At 34.7% G+C, this 19,524-nt stretch overlaps 1 protein-coding gene across 14 annotated transcripts in view; it reads left to right on the top strand.

Annotated features, from left to right (window-relative positions):
- Positions 1-19,524, top strand: part of LOC149806554 (guanine nucleotide-binding protein subunit gamma-1-like) — a 135,959-nt gene that overhangs the window by 60,632 nt on the left and 55,803 nt on the right. The window contains exon 1 of one of the 14 annotated variants that reach the window (XM_089954447.1): positions 6,857-6,936. The exons of 7 other annotated variants lie outside the window; for them this stretch is intronic. The gene's annotated coding sequence lies outside the window, so the exon portion shown is untranslated. 6 more of the 14 variants (XM_089954443.1, XM_089954433.1, XM_089954480.1 and 3 more) reach the window with 6 other exon arrangements.

Raw genomic sequence — 19,524 nt, forward strand, 5'->3', positions numbered from 1 at the left:
ACCAAATCCCAGGTGATCTTTCAATAACATACTGCCTAGTTGTGTTAGAAACATCGTTTTTCATTGGCTATTTGGCTCATGCATGAACAGAAGGGTAAAAGTTGGATTTTTTATATATTTTTTTTTGCTAAACGGAGCCATTATTTTTTTATCGAGACCACTCTTTATTCCAAATGCCCATCTTATCCTACTTTTTGCAAAGGTTCATCCGTCTGTTTGCAGTTCATTTTGGTTTGCCTTTGATCTGAGACCAAAAAGTCCAAAATCCGGACACAAAATCAGATTCCTACAATGGGAATTTTGGGTTTAAAAAAATCAGGTCCAAAAATTGACGGTTTTTCCCTCTGTATTTTGTAGTACAACTAGATATTCCAGATTATTTGGTATCATTGTAGAGCTACATCTGTCTACCTTTCTATAATACCACCCACTTTAGTGTATCAGGCATGACCATGATGCTACAGAGCTCTGCAGTAGGCTACTACCTCCTGCCACATTAACTCGTTGCTAGGGGTTAATGTGTTAAGATGAGAGCTTAACATGAATTGTTAACAACATTGCAACATGACAAACTGCTTTAGCAAGTAAATACATTTTGAGGCATTTAAAAAGACAAGCTGACATTGGAGTCAGACAGTAACACTTGTGGAAGAGAAGTTTAAGTGAACTATTGAAATCTTCAGCAATTTATAAATCATGTATGTCAGAGATTAAATTGCAAAAAACCTCTTAAATCTTGAATTAACCACTTATTATTTGCCCTGAGTAGCCTGAACATAATTTTTTTTTTTTTTAAAAATTTGGTTACCAATGAGTTTTCAGCATGCAACCTTTTGTTTGACAAGTATTACACACTGAAAGAAAGACAAATGTGGGGGTATATATATATATATATATATATATATATATATATATATATATATATATATATATATATATATATATATATATAGTGTATTTCATATTATCCACATATTATTAAGCACAATACTTGGAGATGCATATAAAATCTTCAAATAGTACTGTACAATTATCTGGCTACCAAGATAAATAAAGGCAATTTTATAGCATCAATCAAGCAAAACTAGAGTAACAAAGCTTCCTTCAAATTAATGCCCTAAGTGTATCATCAATAGCTTGGCTAATCAACACAGGTGTCCTGTTGAGTATCTTTCATTAGGAGTGCCTGAATAGCTTGGCAGACGTATATTTATCAGCTATGATGTGTGTTCTTTAAAATTACTTCAAATTTGAAAAGTCAAAACTTAAAGTGTAACAACTCAGATCATTTTTAGTTCAATTAGTCATAGATCTGAAAAGCTTTTGGGATGATCAGTTGTCTGTCATCTATTCATTATGTGTCCATCAATTAGCATGATGGTCTTAAATGAAAATAGTGTCATTCAGCCATCCAATATGGCCATCACAGTCATGCTATCTTGAACATCTTTTTATCACTAATCCTCTTGAATGAATGGTCATATCCATAAAGGGTTTTCAGTAAAAGACTTCATATATCTAGTGGGTCCCAAGTAAAAATGGTGTTGATCTGACATCCAGGATGGATGCTGTGAATGCAGCAGTCCTGAATTTCTTGTTATTGTTATTTCTCATGAGCAGAAAGACATATTGACATGGAGTTTTCACTGAAAGACTTCTGATATGATGTATATAGGGTCATATAGGGTCATAAGTAAAAAGGTGCTGATCTGACCTCAAATAGGGGTAGCAACCCCTCCTTTGTCATATCGAATTGAGGGTTTTCACCAATATTCTTTTAGATATCTAGATATCTAGCTAGTCCTCAATGAAAATAGCTCTGATCTGATATCCAATATGATTGCTACAGCTGCTAGTTTGAAAATTTTGTTACGTTTCAAGAATATCAGAGCTGGGGGTGAAACCAGGGCCAGATTAATTACCCATTACTAAGCACAAGCTTCGGGCACCAACCCAACAGAGGCACCAGAAAAAAAATTCAAATTAATTTTGGATGATAAAATTGAATGAATTACATATGACCATTTTGATCTGCTTATATGAGTATTTTGATTTGGAATGATGGCAATACTAGTATATTGCCACCTTTTTTTAGCTCTTAATATTTTAATGTTTTTTTAGTTTTATATTTTGTAGGAGTGGGGTGGCCACCATAATATTTTGAGTGCTTAGGTCCCTGGAAGGCCTTAATCCAGCACTGTGTGAAAGAATACACCTCTACTGCATATTGATATGATTCATGATACACAGCCTATGATACAATACATTATCAATACACATATCAGCTTGTCTGTCTTTTAATCTCGAGAAGGTCTCAGCAGGATGGTGATACCATTTTATGCATCGACATTTTGGTTGCATTTCTCGTTTGCAGATTACAGACAGACATACTGGTAGGCTTGTCGTCTGTTCATATGCTTTTCTCATCCTTGACAACATAACAAAATACTTCTAAAAAGACTACATGTTATGTAACTGATTTTTATTCAGTCTTTTAGGCCATTTCAGGTTGCTCTATTTGATCAGGTGCAGGGCTCATCTTGGTTACATGCACTGCATGAATGCTTGTAAAACATTTTATTACCAATTTCATATCTTTGCTTAAATTTGGAAGTCATTATGCTGTTATCTTCAAAACAAAACAAATAGTGCTGTTTCCTTGTGCAAGGAAAATATTATCTATAATAAGTCAGAGTATGGGAGTGGATATCACTAGCAACCACATCCTTCACATTGTGCTTCCTGCAACTGCCACGAAATTATTAAAAACACCCACAAATTAGCAAGACTGCTGATTCTGTGTTAAATTTATTTGTATCCTGTCTGCACATTCAGCCAAAGATTACATATATCAGCGTTAAAGGAGATATTCCAAACTTGTTCCCCATCTAAGAGTTGATTCCTTAACAGATTATTTTTTTTGCCACTTTTGTGCAAAGTTTTACTGTTGTTTTATTTCTATTTCTTCTGAGTTTGCATGTCAATATTCATTGTGTCATGTTGCGAATAAGCTACGGTTAGTTCTAATTAGTGGTTATTGTTTTACTATGGAGTTGAATAAAGATTTACTATCAACTGTGTGACATGCTGGCAATTTGGCTCTTGTGTTCAATATAAATGGACAAAATGTGAAGCAACAGCGAAATTATGAGTAAAAGTGTTTATAAAATGACTGCTAAAGTTCTTAAATCACACATGGGGCTTGCAGTATATAATGATCAGCATGGAATTGGCAGGAGGGGGCAGATTTCAAAACATTTGATTTAGTAACCTTGTGTTTGCTAATTTGCGCAAGGTGAGTAGGTGTTGTCAATAGTTTTTCTTTGTTACTAACATAAATAAGTGCATCCTCAATTTAAAGAACAAAAAGTTGATTGACTATTAATTATTCACAACTCCTGACAATTAGGGTAGCATGTATTGGGTAAGTATCCTTTTGTATTGATTCCTCACCTCTTGTATCAAAATGAGTACATGTATTAATGTAGAAAAGATATTGATTATTGGTTAATCATTTGACCCCTATTTTTAGCATTCAGCAGTTAAAAAGAAGGTATGGTCTGGTCTTGGAATGTGGACATTTTTTTTTTCAGACATTAGAGCATGAGTCCATTTGAGGGACTTTTGTCTATTGATCAGTTTTAAACTTGGTATATATTACTGTCAGTATCTGCCTACATTATTCTATGCCTTCTTTAAGGTTGAACATGTTATGTTTTGATGTCTGGTCATGTGTCTGTTACCAAGGTGATTCCTGCACAATACAATTAGTTGCCACTATCTTGATTTGCCAAACTTTGCGGATGGCTTGCAGTTGGGGTAAGGAAGAAACCAGTCAATTACAGGCTCAAAAGCTTAAAGGTCAAGGTCGCATTTACTGAAAGAAGGAAAATTGTGTATGCAGAATAACATCACAGACCTGACCTAAACTTAATTGATGGCTTGCACTTAGGGCAAGGAAGAAGCCAATCATTTTCAGGGTCTAAAGGAACAAGGTCACTGGACTGGAAGAAGAAAGATGGTCTCTACCAAAATTTCAGTTAACTACATAGTAACTGTTAAACATGGGGTGGGTAGATGATGTGCAATTTACAGTACCCTTGTAGGAGTTTTTGCCCCATTTGACTTATACAAATGGTGAATGCAATGTATAACATAATTTGCTAAGTGCAGCCTCTCTTGCAGTTTTTAGTGAATTGCTATGAAACTTTGTGTATACTATGGTCATCATCAAAATATATTCATGTTAGCAATTGACTTTACTCACGCTATTTTCAGAAGAGCTTATGTGATGGCCTGCTGTCCATTGTCTTCTGATATCTCATTGTTTCTTAGCACATTATTGTTATTGCCACACTTCCTAGAACTACTTGGAGAATTGCCATGAAAATGTACACACATATTCATCCTTAGGTCTGGTTGGTTCTAAATGAAAACTGCTTCTCAAACATCAAAATTTTGCAGCCACAGCAACCACCTTAAAAATCATATTATCTTGACTCCTGGATGGAATGTTGTATCAATTGGCCTTTTCTTAAGAAGATTTCTTATGATGTCTAGTTGGTCATGAATGAAAATGGTTCTGCTCAGACATCCAATATGGCCACAAGTGGCCATCTTGAAAATCTTATTGCAACTACTTCTGAATGCATGGTCATGTCAACAAAGGGTTTTCACTAAGAGGCTTTTTTTATGTCTACTTGGTCCTAAATGAAAACTGTTGATCTGACATCCAGTATAGTCTCCTAAACAGTAAAGCATATCATGGATTTTTTGCCAGAATATTTCTTATGGTGTCTAGTTGATGTTTAAAAAAAATTGTGCTGATCTAATATCCAATAATTGGCCACTATGGGAGCCATCTTGAAAATTGTATTGCTACTCATCTTAGATTGAAAGTCATATCAACATTGGGTTTTCACCAGAATGGTTCTGAGCTGATGATCTGGTCTCAAGTATTGCTGAATCAATGAACAGAATGAAAACCTAGTCATTTCTTCTCCTGAATGGATGGTCATATCAGCATGAGTTTTTTTGCCAAAAGTCTTCTAATGATGTCTGATTTGGCCTAAAGTGAAATGGTGCCGATCTTAACATCCAATTTGTCTGCCACAGTGGCTGATTTGAAAATCTTGTCACTTGAGAATAATTAGAGGTGGGTTCAACACTCAACAGTTTAGAAAGCAGAAATGGTCTTATTTTGAATTCCTTGGAATTCTTTTCATTTAGTAGAGCATTAGTCACTTCAAGGGATTTTGGTTGTATAGATTCCTATTCATCTTTGGGCGGGTATGGGATGCAAAATCCACATTAAAAAGATATATGTTTGCTTATATTTATCAGAACCAGTAATAATAATTAATAATAATTCTTTTATTCAAGTTGGTAACCCAGTTAGTTTTGCTACTATTCTCTGTTGAGGTCCTTGGTGTAACCTAGCAACAAAAGGTAGTTTTAAGCAAGAGAATAAACTGAAGACTAATTCCACTTCATGAATATGTATGTTGACAGATTAGCATATAAACATAAAAACCCATCAATACTTTTTATTCTCTTGAGCAGTTTTATGACATATCATGCACACACACACACACATGCATATTTTAAATTATACAGTACTCTGTAACCGTAACGGGGTTCTTACGGTCTTTGACAATTTGGGAAAAATGAGGTAGCATTTTCAAGGCCTTGAAAGTTTGGGAAAATCTAGCAGGTTACCCTGAAGTCTTTAAAAGTCATTAAAAATTTAAGTAAACACAAACATTTAAATTTCTTTCCATAATCACAAATAAAATTGTCCAAGGTTGTTAGATTCAGATGTAGTTGAGTTTTCCTGGTTTCTTTCTTTTGATTAATTATATAGTTTTTAATTTCACCATTAAACAATACTGTAGTATTTTGCATTCGTTGTTTTCTCATATATCATTACTTGTATACAAAATGCTAGTGAAAATAGGTTATGGAAATCTATGTTTGTGTTCTTTGAAAGTTTGGGAAAAGTTTTTGAATTTGTCATTCAGAATTCTGTATGAACTTCAACCCTGCACAATACTGTTTATGCAAGCCATAAAAGAGATCCTTTTGTACTGATGTATTTGTTACAGAATATTGTAATATAATGAAAGGAATCCTTGATCAAATCTGTCTTATTATAAAAAGGTACTGAGGTGCCTTAAAGTGAGAGATTGCTGTATATACATAGCAAATTAGGGAAATTACATGTGTATTGTATGTAAAGAATATATGTGTACATCTAATTGCACAGATTTCACTTGAAAGATGGTTCCAGATTATAGCTCTAGAGTACTGAAGACTTAGATTAAAGTGTCTGTTTTAGGCTTTGGTGGTTTTAAAATATTGGCAGCTGCAAACTTTACTATATATACTAATTATCAGTCCAGTCAAATTGCATAAAGCACCAGTAGATCAGAGTCTATGTTGTTTGTTCTGCTGATTGCTCCTAACAAATTGCATAGTCCCAGATCTGGACAAGTGCAGTTTTCTGTATTACTCATCTTATAACCAGGTATCTACTAGATACTGATAATTATCACACCAGACAAAACACGAAGTTTTCTTGATCTTTATTAGACTGAAGAATGCATTTAACCATCGTATTTAATTATATAATAATTGATATGTCACACTTTATTCGTTTTCAGACTTTTTAGTTTAGTTCATCACCATCCTTAACAGTTTCCATATCTACTATATATACTCATGTACAAGTCCAATCCAACTGCTAAACAGCATTGACCCTGATCTGCCGTTGAATTATGTGCAGCAGATCTTGGTCTGTGCTGATTGATATTGGACTTGATTTATAATAAGTATATGTTATTTCATCCATTGCATTTCAGCCCTCAATCAGTGGTGACAGCTTTAATATACCACCACCAATTACCCACAATCTGCCGGCAAACCTTCCATCTTAAGGTACAACCTACAGACTATTGCTTACTTCCTTGCTGAGTCATCCATGATAGAAGAAATGGACCATTAAACCTAAATACTAGGGAAAACACTTACTGATCATCAGAGTACAGTATATTATCAAAATGATAAGTGTGTATGTCTATAATATTAATAGTAACAGCTTTGAGAATGCTCTCCATTCTAGACAATTAGTATCAGTTCATCCTGGTCTGCATCTTGAGAGGTACAAGCATTGTAATGTGTACATGTACTAATGTTTCTCATCTAAACTATTGATCTTGAAGGTGGGATTGCCATTATGGTTTACTCTAATCAAGTAGGTAGATTTTGCTGCAGTAGCTTTGAATTAGCTGTAAGGCCGGACTTAATGGGCTGGCACATTAATCTTATATACAAAGTTGTGTGTACTAATAATGTAGGGCTCAAATTGTGTACACTTTTTACCTAGAATTAATGGTGCATCATGAATTGATCATTCAAACTCTACCAGAGCTCACACAGGCAATGTATAGGCCATGATCTGCCTTCAGATTTTGTTATTGCATCTCTGTGTCTTTGCTATTCACAGTTTTATTGAACATAAACAAAGATGTAACAACAGTCTAGTAATTTGTTCATTGTTCCAGATTTATAGATATATCAAGGTGGACTTGGTCAGCTAATGTCACATGATGCCAGAAGTCAGTGTATGATGCTTTAGTTCAGAACATGATCTCATTAATTAATACAGTATACATTAATGGGCAAATATAGAGTTCTGTCCACATCCAAAATTAATTAACTAATATGGCTTTCTAGAAATACTTCATTATTCCCAAGTTTGTTCTTCATACACCCAGTAATAGAGAAAAACTTATTATCTTTTTGTTGTAATCTTTGTGGAAGTAAGACAATAATTTCAACGATAATTAGGGACCCAAATTGAGCTGCATGTGACCTACAGTAATTATTTTTCCATCTGTCCATTTGACTGTTGATATACGCATCTTGCACACAAAAAGCACTACAACACTTGTGCATAATTGAATGTCATTTCGTAGGTGAATTGCTTATTACATGTAAATGTGCCTTTTAAGGGTTCCATCATTTTAGGTCCAATTTTGGTGGAGTTATTGACCTTTTTCAATCAGTTTTACATGTCTGAAATACTTGTAACCAGCATAGCTCAGGAACCATTCAACATGTGCTAATGCAGTTTGGTGTGTGTATAGTCTCACATGCCTAGTTGTGCCTTTTTGGGATTTTGTCTCATTAGCTCCATTTTTGGCTCTACTGGTCATGGACCAGGAGAGCTTATATGATGGTTTGTTGTCCATCCATATTCTGTCATTCCATTGATATACCCATTAGTTCAAGTTTATTATTACTAATCGTAAACTGCATGGTGGATTGCCATGAAACTTTACACTCACATTCAGCCCATGATCTAGCTGGACCTCAGTGATGATGGGTCTGCTCAGATACCCGATCTGGCAGCCACAGAGGCCATCTTGAAAATCTTGTCATTATTTGACCTGAATGGATGGTCATGTGAACATGGGGTTAACACTGAAAGACTTGTTGTAATAATAATAATAATAATAATAATAATGACCTTACATAAAGAGGGTAACACAATTAGCTAAGAACTAATCTACCTTGAGGCCCTCATACAAATGAATTTATTTATTTTAGCTGCATCTCTGAAGCCACTGGATATATTGGGTTTGGAAGAAGGAAATAGAGTGGGCATTTCTAATCTCAGCTGGAATACTATTCCAGAACATAGAAGATGTGCCAGCTTTTCTATGTTTTTATTTGAATTACCCCATACTGTATTACAGTAGTCTAAATAAGGTTGTATGTAACTGTTATAAAATAGTTTTCTTTGCCTTTCAGGGAGAAAATGTCTTATCCTACTGAGAAGCCATAAACTTAAATTGACTTTTTTACTGACATGTTTGATATGTTCAGTCCATGATAGGTTATTATCTACCAGAACACCAAGTAGTCTATCATGACAGACCATTTGCAAATTTTTAACCTTCCATGTTAGACATAGTTCCTCACTATCAAGATTTGTCCTTTTTTGCCGTGTTGAGATAAGTAATATTTTAGTTTTACCAGTATTTACCACCATGCCATTGCATGTGCACCAGTTTTCCAGTTTGTTTAGGGCATTCTGTAAAGAAATTTCAAGTTCATGCATTGTGTTCTGGATGTCTGACAATGTTGTGTCATCTGCATAGAGATCTGTAGATGATATTGAGTCTTCTAGTAAAAGTGTAGGTCATTGTGATTTCTAAATGGTTCTAAAAGAAAAATATTGGCAGTATGGTGTCCAATATGGTAATATAAGCAGCTATTTGGAAGATCTTGTTATTGCTTCTCCTCCTGAATGGAAAGTCATATTGATATGCTTGGGGTTTACATCAAAAGACTGATATTTTATTGGTCCTAAATGCAAAAATGTGCTAATCTGATGTCAAATATGGCCACTATGGTAGCCATCTTGTTTTAACTACTTCTCCAGAATAAAAAGTAATATTGCTTTGCAGTTTTCACCAGAAGACTTCTTATGATGGCTACTTGGTCCTAAATAAAAATAGCACCACTTGCACGTACACAAAAATGGCCATCTTTAAAATCTTACTATCACTGTCTCTCTTAAATGAATGGTCATATCAGCATGGGTTTTTTACTTAACAGCTGGCTTATGGTGCCTAGCTGACCTTAATGAAAATGGTACCATGCAGACATCCAATATGGCAGTCAAGTGGCCATCTTGAAAATCTAATTCTCACTACTTCTCCTAAATTAAGCCTAGTTGGTCCATCATGGAAATAGTACCAGGGCTCAGAAAAAGAAATGTTCCAAGCACTCATCATTGGGACAAGTATAGTTGCAAGTGATACTTGTAACTGTCTTCACTTTACTCAACACAGTAAACTTGTCCAATATACTACTTAATACAGAAACACAGGCATTGGATGCCGGCTTGATACTACAATGAAACTATGAAAATCATATGTCTTGAGTGGAGGCAGCAAGTTTAAAACCCTTCTAAAATACGGTCCCTTAGATAAACATATAACAAGAGACAAGGTTTGTAACTCAAGGGGGCCCCGAGTGGCCGAGTGGTCTAAAGTGCTCTCCGTTACGAATCACTGCCATCTCACCTCTGTCTGCGCCAGTTCGAGTCTCGGATTCAGCCAATGTGGGTATGTGAGAAAGCTTTCCAGTAGCTTCTCATGGGTCGGTGGTTCTTTCTGGGGTTTTCCAGGGATCTTCCTCCACCATTAATACTGGCCGCCATGTATAGCCTGTCAAGTGCTGAAAATGGCGTTAAACACAACAACAACAACAACAACAACAATTGTAACTCAAGAAATTGTAGTTTTTCTCTTAGTCACACCAAATTGTAGTTTTTCACTTAGTCACACCAAAGTGAAGATGGCAGCTGATATTGTTATCAGTAGGTACTACTTTTCACATGTTGCTAAGTTACATATAAAAAAGAAAGACTCTCTGCGATTTAACTTTTTACTCCATAATCAATTTCAGTCAACCATTTCTAGAAAATCACTCAAGGCATTGATCAAACTCAAGATTGATTGTCCAAAAGTGTTGGAAGGTTGCTACATTGTGGCCCCACTTAAATTAAGGCCAAGCAGCTGTTATCTCAACATTATCTGCTTTTTAAATACATTATAATAGCATGCATTGTGTAAAACTAAGTGGAAATTGACAGAGACACTTAAAATGCTTCTTGAAATGCAAATTAGCATATTTTCTTATGTTTATAAGGATGTCTAGCACTGGGGGATCATGCTGCAGACATATAGCATCATGTCCCACCTAGTCACATTATCCTGACACCAGGCTGACCAGTCATAACACTAACCTCTTAATGCTGAGCACAATGCAAGGCAGCTGTTAGTAACATTTTATGTAAGTCTTTGGTATGACTTGGCTGGGGTGGACATTCTAACCACTTAGGCCACCAGAGCGGTCAAGAAAACTTATTCTCTTGTTCTTGTAAATGTGTTGAAGTGTACTTCAAGTGTATTTCACTTACAGGGAGTGTCTGGACAGTTATCATGTACAATATTGAGAAAGGCTAATGAATATGTATGTACACTGTAATAGCATAACGTAATGAAGGAAAGCTTGTTGTATGTTACGATATCATCAGGAGCCAATGTGTCACCATGTACTTAAGTGTCTTGCTGATCTTGGCTATCTAGTACATGAAATACTTGAGGACAATTCATATGTTCAACCAAAAGTAAAGTACTCATCTTGTTATGATTTTTTGTTTTATATGCTTAATTTTTATGATGTAAATTTATTAATTTCTTGGAATACATCACTCTCTCACTTCAGGGCCTTTCATTATAACAAAAGTTCTTTTTCTCAAGGTGGATATATAGTATTAAAATTATATGTACATGTATAATGTACTTTATTTTAAGGCAGTGTTTTGAGTCTATGCTCTTAAAATAAGTAACAGGAAAGAGTAAAAGACAACAAGCTTTGTAAAATTTAACAAATAATTTATTCCTCTAGAATACAAAGTGAAAATGAGAAAAAAGAACTTATGTTACTGCGAATTAAGTCCCAAAATAATCCAAGAATTATAGACACAAGTCCTAATAATTTAAAGTCCTGAATAAAACTCTGTGCAAGTCCAGACTAAATTAAAAAAACTGACGGCGACGATGTGTCTGTTATAGCTCCTAGTGTGTTGATGTACCAACAGTCTTTTGTTGAATCACAGAAACATAATTCCAGGTTTGAAAATCCATTATAAATTCCAGTGAATGTTTCTAGGCAGTAATTTTGTCAGAGCACCTTTGTTGTATTTCCAGAGAAAATAATCACTTGAATTCAGTAATTTGAAGAAATAAAATTTATCCCAACTGGACACAACATAATACGACTTGAAAGTACTAGATGTTAAAGCACGAATGATAAAATCCTCTCAGCTAAAATCCTCTCAGTAACAATATATATAGTTCAGTACTTCAAATCATAATTAACATTTTCTAAAACAAAACATTACATAATGAAAAATAATCATCTAGAACAGTGCTGTCCCACGGGCTGATTTTAAATGGCCCGCCAGAGCTCGAGCAGCGATATAGTCATTGCTTTTCATTTTTCTGCTGCAGCCCTCGGCTTCAAGAAAAACATTTTTCAGTGGCCCATGGTGTCAAAAAGGTTGGACAGCACTGATCTAGAATGATCCTGATGTTTACAAAATCTAAACCATGACCAAAATAAACATATCTAGTTCTAAAGTAATAATAATCCTGATATTAAACCCATACACATAGAGAATAATTTAGCTATGTATTAGTTGTTTACAATGAATAAAATAACAAAGTCAATTTGGGTCAAGCAGAAATGAACTCAGTTTTGGACAAGGTCAAGTCCAACGTACAGTGTTGTATTACAATAGCATGTAATAAAATAAAATAAACTAACAAACAAAGCAAATTAAATATGCATAACAGCAGTCTCACTATAAGATGGAATACTTTATAGCTCTTATTGGATAGCATTATGAAGGAATGCTATATTGTTTTATTTTGAAAAAAGGTCTGAAATGCTTGTGTGTAGAAGACTTCTGCTGTAACACATTTGTGTTTTATCAGGTGGACATGGAATTTATGAGTATTTTTAGATCATATCCAGTCCTTTATAATTGTGTGCTTTTTTGTGTAGAATATTACATTATCAGCACATTTGCAACATAAAACTGCCATAAATGAATTGAATAATTAGATTCAAAGTAGCCTTAAACCTTGAGAAACAATGACAAAATACTATGATACTGCTCCAGTGACCTAAGTGGTTAGAGTGTCCACCTCAGATGCAGGAGGTCACTCAGCATTAAGAGGTTAGTGTTAGGACTGGTCAGCCTGATATCAGAATAATGTGACTGGGTGGGACATCATGATGCAGACATGTAGCATGGTGCCTCAATGCCAGACATAACTATAAACTGCCACACTACAAGCATCATAGCGATATGACTAATAAAATTTTTAAAGCTACCATATAAATGCAAATCACACACATATACACACTATTTTGCTTGTGAAAGTGTTATTTGCGGTGTTTTTACTAATTACTTGTATGAAATACAGAAAGCTAACATGAGCGAGAGATTCTTTTAAAAAGCTATACAAGTCCATTTTCAGGTGTCTTCAAGGGAGGAAATTCAACTCCCAAAAATCAGCAAAGCATCATCATTCATACTTTTATTATATTTTAGTTGTCATTGTATGATAGCACTGACAAGTTATATTGAAAGAGACGATTGGGAATTTTTCTAACTACTGAATAAATTTTGGATTTGGGAAGAGTATATTTTAAAGTTCCAAAATTGGAATCAGTTTCAATTTAAAGTAATACTGTCTTTTTTTATTTTATTTAGGAAAGTTGAACATACCACATTGCTCACTCATTATAATGCTCTTCATGGAATCCATAAAAGTGACCCATATAAGTGAATACCATATATACTTGATTATAACATGTGTCCAACTGCAAACAACATAGACCCTGATCTTCCATCCCATAATCTGCTGGCAGATAATGGTACATATGTTTGTTCTAGTGATTACTCAAAAGAAACTGCATAGACCAAGATTTGTCAGCACATTATGCAACAGCAGATCTGGATCTATGCAGTTTGCAGTTGGGTCCAACTTACATGTGAGTATATACAGTGAGTGTGGGGGGCCGAGTGGCCAAGTGGTCTAAAGTGCTCTACGTCACTGATCACTGCCATCTCACCTCTGTCTGCGTAGGTTCGAGTCTCGGGCTTGGCCAATGTAGATATGTGAGAAAGCTTGCCGGTAGCTTCTCGTGGGTTGGTGGTTCTTTCAGGGGTTTTCCCTGGTTCTTCCTCCATCATTAATACTGGCCACCATGTATAGCCTATCTTGTGCTGAAAAATGGTGTTAAACCCAGTAACAACAACAATATACAGTGAGGGAGTCTTGTGCTAAGGTATGTTCCAACAAGACTGTTCCTTGATTAAAAAAAAAAAACGTATGTGAAATCATGTATAATTGGTTATCATAAACCAAGATTAAAGTGAAGTCAATAATATCCGAAAATTTGACCATTTTATTGTGATCCGTAACCATTATAAGAGGACCAGCCTTTATTATTAGGAAATGATATTATACTGTATGTAGATGTGGAGGTATTACAGATGCAGGATATCATGCAGCACTGGTTAAAAAGTTTTCTGTTTTAAATACCAGATATACTCATAAGTCAAGTCACATTACAGAAAAAAATCCTGATCTGCCATAGCATAATGAACCTGCATATCATGGTCTATGTTGTTTGTTCTTCTGATTACTCCAGCAAACTGCACATATCCAGATCTGCCTGAGCATTATGCAATGGCAGATCTGGGTCTATGCAGTTTTCTGTTGGGCTTGTGCTATAAGTGAGTATATATGGCAATATTTACCAAGATTAAACAGATTCATCATAATTTAGACCAAGCCAGACATTAGATAAATGAACAATCTAAGTGTCCTGTATGTCAAGACAGCCAGACATTAGATAAATGAACAATCTAAGTGTCCTGTATGTCAAGACAGCCAGACATTAGATAAATGAACATTCTGAGTGTCCTGTATGTCAAGACAGCCAGACATTAGATAAATGAACAATCTAAGTGTCCTGTATGTCAAGACAGCCAGACATTAGATAAATGAACATTCTGAGTGTCCTGTATGCCAAGAGAGCCATGCATTAGATAAATGAACATTCTAAGTGTCCTGTCTGCCAAGAAAGGTTTGGTATTAGATGTATACATGATATGACAAATGACTGTATTATGGTTGTTTCTGATATCTCATATCTTGGGCTAGATTATGGATTACACTAATATGTGTTTGAGTGTTTCAGATTGGAAATACATCTTGTAATACATGTACTATCCATATTTTTTAATTTATATATGGACATTAAGAACAAAAGCTATAGAAAAATAATATTTATTAAGGTCTGGCTAAATAAATTTTTGCCATGAATCTTGAAATCACATCTGTAAGGCTTCATCAGCTTAAGGTATAGGGATATGTTCATCATCCGTCAATCTACATGAGCTTATTACCACTCTGGAGGCCATATGTTTAATCTGATTTTGATCAAACATGGAATGTAGGTTTATGTCATCAGTATCTCTGAAGAGTTTGAATATGAATGATATATATGCATAATATTGATGTGACTTTTGCACCTGAATGACCAAGCATCTTACCACTTTCTAGAGTGTATTTCTGATTCAGTTTTGATCGTAAGTTGTAAAAGTCTTAAATGATCAAGATCTTGGTTGAGTACAATTACGAGCAAGATCCATCCATATTAATCATGTGATTTTGCACCAGATTGGCTGAACTTGTCAACACTTTATAAACTCTATTGCTACTGGTAATCATATTTTTTCAGACCTGGTTAATAGGTTTATAAAGTAAAGATATATCATGTGTTTTATTTTTTGAGTATGATCTATTCTTTTATATATATTAATGATACAGTCTTGCATATGATTAGTGAAACTTCTTATCTGACTTTGGATTCTGTATTTCAGATCCAGTTTTTATCAAACTTGGTAATGTTGGATGATTATTATTATGAGTGAGACCTATTTTGGGGATGATCTTGCATCTGCTTGACTGCTTTTTTTCTACTCTGGAGACGGTATTTTTAAAGGATTTTGATCAGACTTGATAAGCAGGCTTATGCCATCAAGATCTTGGTTAAATGTGACTTTTTGTTTTTAACACATTATTGGCTTTATCATGTTGAGTAAATGAGAGCTAAGTGCCCTTTCCAAGGATGCACAGATCCTGGTAACTCTGGCTGACCTATACAAGTGCTTGGATAACAAGTCTAATGCTGTATTGTATACGGTATGCTACTGTAGTTGTGTCATGGACCCAGTGCAATGGCAAAAGGTGTATATTGCTTGACTGCTCTAACACATCCCAAATTTGTTTTTTGGCAATAGCACCAGAATTATTAAACACACAGGCGTGACATTTATACACTTTATAGGCATAACTGAACAAAATCTACGTGTGGTAGATTAATGAAATTTGGCAGACATATTTGCATAGAAAGATGACCTGAATACATTTTAAAGCTTTCACAGCAAATTTTCTTTTCTTTACATATCTGAAAAATATTCACTTAAATTTCTTAGCATGATTGAGCAAAAACCAAAATAGTATTTGGTACACATATTTAGATGACCTCATTATATTTTAAGACCATTAATTTCTCCTTTTGTCTTTACTTTTTTAAAAATCGTTTTGGAACATGACTTTTTCAGCATTAAGCTTCTTTAAACACGATTGAACAAAAGCCATTTTTGTTAAATGAAATTCAGTAGGCATGCATGTATTTGTATTAGCTTTTTGAGCCATTACAGAGATATTTCAAGTTTATCTTGACATATTTTTAATCTTTTTGGAATTGGACAATTTTGGGGATGAAAACCTTCTGAACACAATTTAGCAAACTACTTTAGGTAGACAAATAAAATTTGTATATACATCTTTGTATTTATATGTAGCTGGCCTGGTGCCGTATATTTAAAACACTCATCAACTTGAGTGTGCGGACAGTTTTTAATATAATGAAAGAATTGGTACACATACAAGAGGCTTGAAAGTCATGATTTATTCAGTTGAAGAATCTTGTTAAATATGTACAGTAATTTTATGAAAATAAACAAGTATGCTGGAATCCGAAAATAGGAAAATTTTAGTCTGAGTATGCAGTTAAGTCTAGAAGTTTAATAAATATGTTGCATGATTAGATTTTCCTGTTGTGATAACAATGTTTCAAGTTATTCAATTTTGTTGGATTTGTTTGGACTGCGTTATAAACATAAATCTATTTGAAGACTTTAAAAAAATGAACACAACTTCTTAATTTGATTTAAGTTTTTTGTTTTTGCTGCTGTAGGAAACCTTACTGATGGCGAAGTGGAGTGATAAATGTTTTCCAGTTATGTGGTATAGTGCAAATATTTAGTAGGCATCAGTAAAATTATGAAGTCATTTGAAGGATCCATGTATCTGATTTACTAGACAAGTATATCTCCAGGCATCAGTAAAATTATGAAGACATTTTAAGGATCCATGTATCTGATTTACTAGACAAGTGTATCTCCAGGCATCAGTAAAATTATGAAGACGTTTTACGGATCTGTGTATCCGATTTACTGGACAAGTGTTTCTCCAATAGCTGCACACAGTATTTCTCTAAGATAAGTCCATTGGGTCAGCCTAATAAAAATTTTCCCAAAGTATTTGATGCATATATAAATGGATAAATGTATCTTTAATAAACGTGCAGGTTGGACTTGTCATCAGGTATGGGGCTTATTATCAGATAGATTTAGTGCCTAAGCTCAATTAGAATGAATCTCTGGAATTATGATTGCCAAAATGGCATAAACCTGCAGTGTTTGTCTCATCATACATCTACCCACTGGGCTTGCAGCTTCTTTATTATAGGGCAGAACTCTACATGTATATTGGCACTGCATTTCTACATTGTAATGCTAGTATTACAACATCTTGGTTTAAAGCTTTTATTAGTTGCATGTATTGTTAGAATTTTGTTTGTTTTATTTGTTAAGAATATTCTAACATAAACTACAAATATTAATTTTCTCCCTAACATAAATACACTGGAACACTCGGTGAGTAATGATTATGATAGTTAACTGTATGACAACCTAGCAGGTACAAACCATATGGTCTCACATAGAAATGTTTCAGTATTGCTAATTCAGACAGAAAGTAAGGCTTAATTGGATTGGTGCCATCAAACAATGGTTCTAATTGCATGATGATATTTTCATCACATAATAAACCCAGAACAGCTGCTTTGATGCTGAAATTGGATGACTAAACTAATGTGACCCTGGCTCAAATTTTGTCAGCCTGAACTTGTATTGTTTTTACAGTTAGATTGGTTCTTGTCATCAACCTGGAGTTTAGCTTCATACTGGAAATTACTCACTGGGAATCATAGTTTCAGTATTGTCAAGTAAGTTTCAACATCATCAATCACAACAACAATGCCAGTAACAAAACAGTAACAACAAACACACAAGCAAATACTGTGTGTATTATAAGAGATTGTTGTATACCACTTCAGAAAGAAGCGATACATACTCATCTTGTGCATGCCCATCTGCATGGAAGTACATACAGTCTATAAAATTGTCATCATTATTTCTGAACATATAACGGAAATGTATTCAATGTTTGTTACGGAGATGATACTTACAGAGATTCAGGATACTGTCAAGGATCTATGCAGGATATTGTGAATTTTCTGTTTAGGAAATTGCAAATTGTTTTTTTTAGGATATTACAAATGGTCTATTTAGGATATTGTGGATGGTCTACTAAGGATATTGTGAATGGTCTGTTATGGATATTGTGGATGGTCTGTTACGGATATTGTGGATGGTCTGTTGTGAATATTGTGAATGGTCTGTTGTGAATATTGTGGATGGTCTATTGTGAATATTGTGGATGGTCTCTTGTGAATATTGTGAATGGTCTGTTGTGAATATTGTGGATGGTCTGTTATGGATATTGTGGATGGTCTGTTATGGATATTGTGGCTGGTCTGTTATGGATATTGTGGATGGTCTGTTGTGAATATTGTGAATGGTCTTGTGAATATTGTGGATGGTCTGTTCAGAATATTGTGGATGGTCTGTTATGGATATTGTAGTTGGTCTGACGGATATTATGGATGGTCTACTTAGGATATTGTGGGTGGTCTATTATGAATATTGAGAATGGTCTATTATCATTATTGTTGATGGTCTGTTTATGATAAGGTTTATGGTCAGTTTAAGGTATTATGGATTGTCTTTGTAGCATCTTTGGATGATCAATTTAAGGTATTGTCGATGGTCTATTTAGGATATTTTGCATGGTTTGTTGGGGATGTTATAAATGGTCTATTTAGGATATTATGGATGGTTTATTGTGGTATAGTTTGTTTTCTTTGCCCATCATCCTTCCATCCATCTGTCCAATTGTTAGCACATTTGTTATTGCTACTCCTCCTAGGCTACTTGCAGGATTACCATGAAGCTTTACATACACATTCATCCTATGGCAGGGGTCTCAAACACGTGGCCCACAGGCAACATGCAGCCCACCAAGCAGTATGTGACCGCAAAATGATTGGCATCACAAGGTGTCATGAGAGATGACAAAGGTGGTACGGCCCTAGGGCCATCGAAAATACCCTCATGCAACCCCCAGGGTACATTGAGTTTGAGACCCTGTCCTTTGATCGAATTGGTTCTAAATGAAAATGATGCTACTTGGACAGCCAGTATGGCTACCACAATGGCCATCTTGAATATTTTTTGTTATCACTGCTCCTCTTGAATTGATGTTCATGTATACATGGGGTTTTCACTAAAAGACTTACGATAGGTAGTTGGTTCTAAATCAAAATAGGCTGATCTGATACTCCTTCATATTCACATGTGGCTTCACTAAAAGACTTCTTAAGGTGACTAGTCAG

The sequence above is a fragment of the Sinohyriopsis cumingii genome, chromosome 1, assembly GCF_028554795.1.
Source record: "Sinohyriopsis cumingii isolate HCF-2022 chromosome 1, ASM2855479v2, whole genome shotgun sequence".
Taxonomy (NCBI): Eukaryota; Metazoa; Mollusca; class Bivalvia; order Unionida; family Unionidae; genus Sinohyriopsis; species Sinohyriopsis cumingii.